This window comes from Marmota marmota, unplaced genomic scaffold (assembly GCF_001458135.2).
Source record: "Marmota marmota marmota unplaced genomic scaffold, marMar, whole genome shotgun sequence".
NCBI lineage: Eukaryota > Metazoa > Chordata > Mammalia > Rodentia > Sciuridae > Marmota > Marmota marmota.
Genome location: NW_025999853.1, coordinates 478,468 through 488,437, shown reverse-complemented (window position 1 = coordinate 488,437; position 9,970 = coordinate 478,468). Strand labels below are relative to the sequence as shown.

The 9,970-nt window shown below is 51.3% G+C and overlaps 1 long non-coding RNA gene across 1 annotated transcript; it reads left to right on the top strand.

Annotated features, from left to right (window-relative positions):
* The first annotated feature begins 1,372 nt into the window (after nt 1-1,372).
* On the top strand, nt 1,373-4,356 carry LOC125616367. Its single transcript, XR_007346984.1, has 3 exons — nt 1,373-1,946; nt 2,918-2,994; nt 4,101-4,356. It is a non-coding gene; the product is annotated as an uncharacterized LOC125616367 (long non-coding RNA).
* Nucleotides 4,357-9,970: the final 5,614 nt, after the last annotated feature.

The window sequence follows — 9,970 nt, the reverse complement described above, 5'->3', positions numbered from 1 at the left end:
TTTTTTTTTTTTTTTTTTTTTGGCTTCTTTGTATTTTTCAAAATTTGTTTGAAATCATGTCATATTTTCAAACTAAGGAAAAAACGTTATTGAAAGAAATGATGTATTGTTCCTTCTCTATTTTCTCCTCACGTCCTGTCATAGTTCATCTGAATACATCTGTCTCCCCCCAGGACGCTCCAGGCTTGGGACTCTGCAGAATAGGGACTCAGGTGGGACTTCTCTGGGTCCTCCCACGCCCAGCTCATGAATGTGCACAGACAAAAAGCCTGCCCCTCTGCTGGGTGCCAGATGTGGAGGGGAGTTGGGCTGCATTCCAGAAGCTGCTCACTGGTGACAGTTCCAAGTGCTCAAGGCAGAAGGGAGGCCCAAGTCCAGCTGTCAACTTTCCCTCATTGCCAAGTCCAGAGCAGCCCGGAGGGAAGAATAGAGGCCTGGGAGAGGCAAGCTCCTGAGTGGCCCGTGGCCCAGACCACTCCCAACTCATATACCTGCAGCCACAGTGTCTCCCCCAAGGTCCCCAGGGTGCTATAGGGCGCCTGGCTGGGTGTCTGTATGTGTGTGGGGTAGCCAGAGCACAGGCTCTGCCCCATTCCTTCCCAGGTGTGTGACCTCAGGTGTGTGGCTTTGCCTCTCTGAGCCTCAGTTTCCCCATCAATAATTGGATTGTAAGAATGACTCATCTGGCAGGATTGTCCTGATAAATATCTATGAAAACATTGACTGACAATCAAGCAACTGCCTACAGACGCCTCAACTAACATCTGAATATTAGACCTTTTTGGTTGCAATGAACTAAAATCAAAATTAAGCCAGGTGCAGTGGTGCACATCTGTAATCCCAGCTACTCGAGAGGCTGAGGCAGGAAGATGACAAGTTTAAGGCCGGCCTCTGCTACTTGGTGAGATCCTGTCTTCAAAATAAAAAATAAAAAGGGCTAAGGATGTAGCTTCGTGGTAAAGTGCCCCTGGGTTCAATCCCCAATACTAACAAAATAAAATTCAAACTAAGTTAAATAAAGTGAATTTATGGTTTCACTCAATTAGGAAGTTCAAGGTAGAAAGAGCTAGACTGAAGGCTCACACAGGGTGGCTGGGATGCCATTTCCCTCCCTGTTTCTTACTCCTTCCCCCTCCCCTGTGTGTGTGTGTGTGTGTGTGTGTGTGTGTGTGTGGCCTCCTTCCCAGGTGTCCTTTCACCTCAGTGGTAGAGAGGGTCCCTCTCCCAAGAATTCCAAAGTTGCCCCAGGATCACCTCTGATTGGCCCAGCTTGGGTCACCGTCCTGTCTCTGAACCGGTCACTGTAGTGGAGAAGCACAGAGCATTAGTGGTGGGACCCAGACCACGGCCTTGTGCTTGGANCTCTGCGCACGGGGCGGGCGGGCAGCGCCGCAGCCCGGAGTGTCGGCCGCCGCCGGCGCGTCCCGAGCCCAGCGGAGTGCCGCCGCGGCGCGCTTGCGCACTGGGCGCGCGGCCGGGAGGGCGGGGCGGTGAGCGCGCGGCTGAGGTCACCCACCCGGCCTTAAAGGAGCCTCGCCGCGAAGTCCAGCGCAGCGCGCCGCTCGCTCGGAGGGGGTGACCTGGTTCTCCTGCGCTCGCACACCAAAACGCGTCCCCGCAACTCCGCCCATCACAGAGCTTCCTTGGGCTCCTGGACTCAGAACCACCCGCTACAAATTCTGTGGCGTCCTGTCGCCGCTTCAATTCTCTTAACCCTAATTTCTTCCAGTTGAGCCTGTTTTGAAGGTGAAACTAAAAACAGTGTCTATTTGTGGCGTGAAAGATGCGTGTGGAATTGGGGCGTGAACGTATACCGAGTGCTGTGTGCAGGAACATGAAACAAATCGGCAAAGCACGGAAAGCGGATTTTTCTTCCCATTCTACTTAGCTGCGCTTCGTTCCTGCCCCTCCTCGCTCTAGATGGCCCGAGCAGCCACACTCTGCAGGTATCATTCCAGCCGCCTGACCTATTTCTGTTTGCCAGGTCCACATCTTCAGCCAGTGAACTGAAAAGCATAAAATGCAATCAATTAAAAAAAAAAGACAATTCAAAAAAATGCAATCAAGTTCTGGGTTGATGAGCAAGAGCCCCAAATTTATGTTTCCCCCCCACCTCCCCCAACTCTCTGCTGACATCTCTTGCTTGGAGGTCCAAGGTCATACATACCCCTTCTACACACATGCAAATCTGCTCTCTCCCAGCCTTCACCACCACCCCACCAGCTGTGGCCAACTCCATCCTTCATTCTCTGGGTCAGAACTCCTTTGGTTTGGGTAGTGTAGGGTGGGGGCACTGAGGATTGAACCCAGAGGCCATCTACCACAAAGCCACACTCCCAGACCTTTTTATTTTGAGACAGTGTCTGAATACATTGCCAAAACTGAGCTCAAACTTTCCATCCTCCTGCCTCAGTCTTCTGAGTCACTGGGATTACAGACATGTGCCACTGTGGCCCAGCACCTGGAATCATGCTTGAATCCCCTCTCCTGCCTCTATCCACATAGGCAGGCAGGAAATTCTGTTGGTTCTATCTGCAGGATATACCTAGGCTCTGACCTCCTCCACCCCACCCCCACTGCTGGTCTACCCAGGGTTGTTGCAAGTCTCTCCAAAGCCATCTTCCTCTTGCTCTCTGTCTGGTCTATGTCAGTGTGGGAATCAGAAGAATTATTCTGAAACCCGTAGAACACTCACCTGGCATGTGCATGGCCCTGATTTTAATCCACAGCACGGCTAAATAAATAATAAGTAAATCCTGAGTCAAATACAGCATTTTTCTCAAAATCCTCCACTGACTCCTCTTTTTTGGAGAGGGAGGGGAGTACTGCCCATTGAACCAGGGCTTCACATCTGCCAGGCAAATCTTCTACCCCTGAGCTACACCCACAGCCCTTTTTCTTTTTTATTTTGAGACAGGGTCTCACTAAGTTGCCCAGATGGCCTTGAACTTGTGAACCTCCTGCCTCAGCCTCCTGAGTTAACTGGCATTACAGGTATGTGCCATTATGCCCAGCTCTCATTTCATTCAAAATAAAAACTGGAGCCCTTACAAGTCCGAACAAAGGCTTGATCTGCCATTCTCCCTGCCCAGACATGCCTGACCTTATCTCGGACCCTTCAGGCTCTCCACATGACCCACTGCTGTTCCTGGAACTAGTGGAACACAGTTGGCTTCAGGTCTTTCCCACTGGCTGTTTTCTCTGTTACTGTTCCCCAGATACAGAATGATTCCCCCTCAGTGTCCAAGGGTTTGCACCATTGTCCCCCACCTTGGTAAGTAGCCAAACCCCTCACATGCACACCCTGTCCCACCTGCACTACGCTCTGTTTTCCTAGTAACATTCCATTTCTATCACATTAGTTTGCCTATTTTGCTCTCTGTTTTCTCCCAGTAGAACATAAATACAAAGAAGACACAGATTTTTAATCCTTTTAATTCCCCTGTGTAACCCCAGTACTTAGCACAGGAGTTAACAGAGCAAACCTGGGTACACAGTGTATTCGTAGCATGAACAAATATCCTGTGAAAGCAAAGTCCTTCTAGAAAAATCCCTTCCCAGCCCAGTTATGAAGTCCCTGCGGGCTCAGGACCAGGATTATCAATTACATTGTGATCATTTGTTAATGACTTCCCACTTCTCCCTCCCTCCACAAGGACAAAGTCCTGGTGCCAACCAGGCTATGTCTCGCATGTTTATAACCAGACCCAACCTGGTATCCACCGTCCTGAGCAGGGCTTTCAGGCCGAACCACACCCAGTCCCTGCTCCGCAAGGACGCTCACCCACTGGTCTCAGTTTACAGAGGCCCAAGGCTGCTGGGGGCAGAGGCAGGTGGTGGGTATTTTTAGGCATGGGTCCTCAGAAAGGGGCTCAAAGACAGAAAGTCACCTGGCCTGGTGACACGGCAGGTCAACAGGTGGCCCTGGGAACTTTCCTTGGTTGCTCCTCTTTGGAGATACAAGCCTCTCCAGTCGGGGTCTTTGCTCAGGATTTCCAAAAGGAAGAAAAGATTTGCCCCTGCCTCTCCCTATCTCCACCCATCCGCCCCTTCTGTGGAGGCTCAGAGATCTCCCCATCTCTGTCCTATCTCCTCTCCAGGCCTGTGTCCACCACCCTGGTTTTGGCCACCTTAACTTCTGGACAGTTATGGCGGTCTCCCAGCCCACTGGCTAACGAAGAAGAAAGCCTTCCCTCACCGCAGGCACTAGCCCTCTCTACCCAGGAAACAGCTAGGACCAAGGCAGACTACCGCCTGGTTCCTCTGTTTTCGTGCAGTACGGGAGCTTGAACCCAGGGCCTCCCACAGGCCAGGAGAGCGCTGAGCTACATCCCAGCACCTTTGTTTTGAGATAGGACCTTGCTAAGTGGCTGGGTCTGGCTTCAAACTTGTCATCCTCCTGCCTCAGCCTCCTGAGTAGCTGGGATTACAGGTGTGCGCCACCATGCCTGACTCCCCATTCTGTTTTAATTAGTTTCTCCCTAACCAAAAAAATAAAAAATGAAATAAAATAAATTTAAAATAACCTTTGGGCTGGGGATGTGGCTCAAGTGGTAGCGCTCTCGCCTGGCATGCGTGCGGCCCAGGTTCGATCCTCAGCACCACATACAAACAAAGATGTTGTGTCTGTCGAAAACTAAAAAATAAATATTAAAATTCTCTCTCTCTCTAAAAATAAATAAATAAAATAAAATAACCTGAAAATCACTTAAGAATTATGAAATATATTATGTCAGATTCCTACACACACTTAATCATTTCCATGGGGGAAACAATTAGGAATGATATTGGGTAAAAAAGGTAGTAATACATTTGTGTTATAGCCTGGTCTGAACTCTGTAAAAAAGTGCTTAGAGGAAAGATCCCAAGAAAAGCTAACAAATGGTTTATCAATTAGTTCTTTCTTTTTAGTATCTGGGATTGAACCCAGGGATACTTAATCACTGAGTTACATCCCCAGCCCTTTTTAAGATTTTATTTAGAGACAGGGTCTCACTGAATTGCTTAGGGCCTCACTAGCTGCTGAGGCTGGCTTTGAACTTGCTATCCTCCTGCCTCAGCCTCCAGAGCCACTGAGATTACAGGCGCGCCCCACCACACCTGGCTTCAGTGGGTCCTCTTAAGTGGCATGATTACAAACAACAATTATCTCCTTTTTTTTTTTTTTTTTTTTTGGCTTCTTTGTATTTTTCAAAATTTGTTTGAAATCATGTCATATTTTCAAACTAAGGAAAAAACGTTATTGAAAGAAATGATGTATTGTTCCTTCTCTATTTTCTCCTCACGTCCTGTCATAGTTCATCTGAATACATCTGTCTCCCCCCAGGACGCTCCAGGCTTGGGACTCTGCAGAATAGGGACTCAGGTGGGACTTCTCTGGGTCCTCCCACGCCCAGCTCATGAATGTGCACAGACAAAAAGCCTGCCCCTCTGCTGGGTGCCAGATGTGGAGGGGAGTTGGGCTGCATTCCAGAAGCTGCTCACTGGTGACAGTTCCAAGTGCTCAAGGCAGAAGGGAGGCCCAAGTCCAGCTGTCAACTTTCCCTCATTGCCAAGTCCAGAGCAGCCCGGAGGGAAGAATAGAGGCCTGGGAGAGGCAAGCTCCTGAGTGGCCCGTGGCCCAGACCACGGCCTTGTGCTTGGAGACAGAAGGTGGAGTCATCCCTTTCCAAGCTACAAGAACTCAGAGGGCTGAATCCCTGAAGGGAGCCAAGGAGCCAAAGCAGAGATGGAGGGAATAAGGACAGAGCCATCAATGTAGAGTGGCTACTTGGAGGCCTACTGTAGTCCGGGCAGTGGCCAAACCACTGTTCAAATTCCAGCCGGGCCCTGACAGGTCACGAGGCCCCGGGCCTCAGTGAGCCTCTGATTCCTCGCCTGTGAAATGGGGTTCATACTAGAACCACCCTCTGGGGGCTGGTGTGGGGACTGAATTAAATGAAATACCCCAGGGAATTCTGTAGCTCAGGGCCTGGCACATTTTAAGCTCTTCAGTAAGAGTTTCTGGGACTGGGGCTGTATCTCAGTGGTAGAGCGCTTGCCCATCATGCACTAGGTGCCGGGTTTGATCCCCACACCGAAAACAGCAAAAAAGAAAAAAAAAATCGTTGTTTGTGATGCCTACAATAATAAACAGAGTAAGAAAGCCTTTCTGAAATCCCTGTGTATAAGTGAAAACATAAACAGTCTTCATGGACAAAAATTTTTTTTTTTTTTTGTACCAGGATTAAACCCAGGAGCGCTTAACCACTGAGCCACATCCCAGCCCTTTTTGCTTTTCATTTAGAGACAGGGTCTCGTTAAGTTGAGTAGAGCCTCACTCAGCTGCTGAGGTTGGCTTTGAACTTGCCATCCTCCTGCCTCAGCCTCCTGAGCCACTGTGTTACAGGCGTGTGGCCACCACACCTAGCTCCTTGGACCAATTTTGAAGCGAACCTGCCCCAAACACTGACTCCATCAACTCCACTCCAGCAACCTCTTTTGGTTGAACACCAGTGTCCCGAGGCTGGAGCACCACCTGACATACTCTTCCTCACTCTGACCTCCATCCCTGTCCTTTTCTTAAATTCCTTCAAGTCCCTGATAAAGCTTCAGTTTTCCCAGGTATGTGGTTAAGAGGAAAAAAGAAAACATCACACCCTGGAAGACACATCGGCTGTGTCCTGTATGCAAAAATGTATGCGTGTACGTTTACCTATGGGTGTGCGGTTAAGGGAGCAGGAAAATTCTAGAAGTCCATCGAGTCCTTTCTGTGTCCCCAAGCCTGACGTTCAGGGACTGACAGTCGTGTCTTCAGCGTCTTCCTCACAACAGCTGTTTCCTGAGTGCTCACCCCGAGGAAGGCCAAGCACAAAGCTCTTGGCGAACTCAGCAAGCAGCCGTGACTGCCGACTGACTGCCGTTCGGCAGACGAGGAAACTGAGGCGCGGGAAGGCAACGCTCCTTGGCGATGCCACGGGAGCAGCCTGGCACAGAGCTGGCCCCAAGCATGTTTGTTAAATGAACCCAGGACCCACTTCCACCCCTCCCGGTGGGAATGAGCCAGGAAGAGGAAATGACTGCCATGCAGCCCTCCCGGCAGGCCGGGTGGTGACGTTCAGCAAGCAGAACTAGGCCATTCCTGGGGGGCACCACCTGGGGCATGGGAGTGAATCACAGACGTGGCCTGAGATGATTGACAGGAGGCTGTGAGACGAGCCTGAGCAGAGACCCAGGAGGGAAGAAACCTCTCTCTGACTCGTTTCGCGCGGACCTGGACCCGTACCTCCAACACAGGTAGTTGGGTCCCTTTTTAAACTTGCTTTGCCAAAACAGACTCACCAACAAAGCAGGCCAAAGAGGAGGATTTACGGCCAGTGTCCTTGGAGTCGCTGGAACAGGTTTTAGGTTCTTTACAAAATCCCTAGTTGCTGCCAAGGATCCAGGACCACTGTCGTCAGGCAAGGCAGGCACCCTGTGGGTCAGGGGTGTCCCGGGACCTGGGGGTCTGGTCCTGGAGGATTTAATGGAGGACGGGGAGCCAGAGACCTGGGTGTCCCAGGCCTAGGACTGCAGGGACGCATTAGGCCTCCGGCCTGCCCTGGGTGAACCTGGATGCAGTGCTTCAAAGGGAGGGTGGGGTACACCTTAATTGCAGGTGCTTTGAAGGTGCCGGGATGAAAGCCTTAGAGGTATAATTACCTGAGAAGATTCTCCAAGAGTCTAGGAGGAGCCAGGCTGCTGTCTGCCCGCATCCATGATGGGGGGCCTCCAGGGAGGCCTCCTTAAAGGGGCAGTGCTCTTCCCTGCAGCCCAAGGCCGAGCCTTCTGCTCTGCTCACCCCAGCAGCTGCCTGGGCGCTTCCCATCCCACCAGCCCCAGGAAGGCTAAGCCCTGGGGGTGCACTCCCTGAATCCCAATAGGTTACCAGACACGGCCTCACTTGGGACAGAGGAGGATGGTGGTGCCTCCAGGCTAGGGTGAAAGAAGAGGCAGCCAGAGGGAGGAGGAGGAGAAGGGGCAGGTGGCTTGTAGTCCTGGGAAGGAGCTGGCCAGTGATGTGAGGGGCTTGTATTTTTGCAGGGAAGAGAAGTACAGGAAAAGGTCCACCCTCAGGGTTCTGGCCTCCAAAACACTCGCAGGCCTTTGATTCTCACAACACCCGCTACGTCCATCCGGAGAGCTGGGCTCAGGCCCCTCTTCCTGTCTCCCTTGGGTTCAGGCCCCTCCTCTCCTCCTGTTCTGACTCTTCTCTGCACAAAACCTACAGAGAACACAGAGCGGTGGTCCGTGTGGGCACGGAGTAGGGCAGGGGTACTGGGTGTAAAGGAGAAAACTGGGAAGAAGCAGGAGGGGACTTGCTGGAGTATCCACAGCCACCTACATCTTCATCCAGTGGGTGATGACACAGCTGGACAGGAATGGGTGAAAGCAACTGAGCTGAATGCAGGATGTGCACATTTTTTTTGGGGGGGGGGGCGGTACAGGGGATTGAATTCAGGGGAACTCAACCACTGAGCCACATCCCCAGCCCCATTTTGTATTTTATTTAGAGACAGGGTCTCACTGAGTTGCTTAGCTTCTCACCATTGCTGAGGCTGGCTTTGAACTTGCGATCCTCCTGCCTCAGCCTCCTGAGCCGCTGGGATTACAGGAGTGCACCCCAGCCTCCTGTTTGTTAACTGTACCCAGGACCCACTTCCACCCCTACCGGTGGGAATCGGCTAGCAAGAGGAAATGACTGCCACACAGCCCTCCCAGCTAGGATGTGCACACTTTAGACATACACTATAATTCGATTTTTTTTTAAGGACCTGGGGGAATTGATCAGCTAAGGTCAGTTTTGCCAGCCTCACCCTTTTTAAGGCTGGGTTACATTGAGCCTCCCCTGGGCCCCACCTTGCTCCCTGGATGATCTACCCCTCCCAACTGAGCATCTGCCTCACTGGTGGCCTCTCCTAGGTTTGGGACTGAAAATGCACCCCTCCCTCATCCACGTCCTCATTTGCTTGCTTTTTCTGTCTTACCTACTGCTGAGCTACATCTCTAGTCCTTTTATTTTTTATTTTGAGATAGGGTCTCCCTAAATTGCCCAGACTGGCCTTGAACTTTCGATCCTCCTGTCTTAGCCTCCCTAGTCGCTGAGATTACAGGTGTGTGCTACTGTGCCAGATTCCATTCAGCTTTCTGTCCCTGATCCCAGGTCTCCGGGCAGGTAGCCCCAGAGCCTCCGGATCATCCTTGCCCTCTGGACACCTCCCACTGTGGTGGTGACCATAGCTCCCTAACCCTTCTCCCTGCCCTTTTCTCTTTCCTTCAGTCTGCCTGCCCACTATGGCCAGATTCACATTCCTAGGTTAGCATCCTGTGTCCTCTCCCCACCTTGCAGGTGCTGCTGATGAGTCAGGTGGTGAAGTGGTGTGGGCTGTGGTGAACAGCAACATCTCTAGAGCTGATTGTTCCCATTTTGCAGATGAGGAAAGCAGAGCTGAAGAAGGATGAGCAACTTGCAGGTAGGGCAAGGGAGAGCTATTTATACCCACTTCTGCAGACTCTGGCCTCTGCCTCCTCCAGTCTCAGCTGCTCCGAAGTGCCTCCCCCATCCCCTGGACTTGCAACTCCTTGCAAGGGAGTTGATCCAACTCCTGGGCCTTTGCACAATCTAGGAATGACTTTCTCCACCTCTCCAGCCCCCAGCAAACTCCCACTCACATTTACTTCAAGGTCAAGTAGTATCTGAAACACCTTCCTCTACACCACGTACCTTATCTTCCTTTGTCCTTACGTTGACAACTGGACATTACACGATGGATTCTGGATTTGGATGAGCCACTTGTAGCCTGACTCCTTCCCCTGACGAGGCTGTGGGCCTCTGGAAGCCAAGATTCACACTTCAAGTTTGAAATGTATAATTACTACACTCGTCACTCGTGAGTTACCTGAGCAGTGAAGGTCAAGAGCATGGGTGGTAGAGTCCAGTCTCTTCCATGCC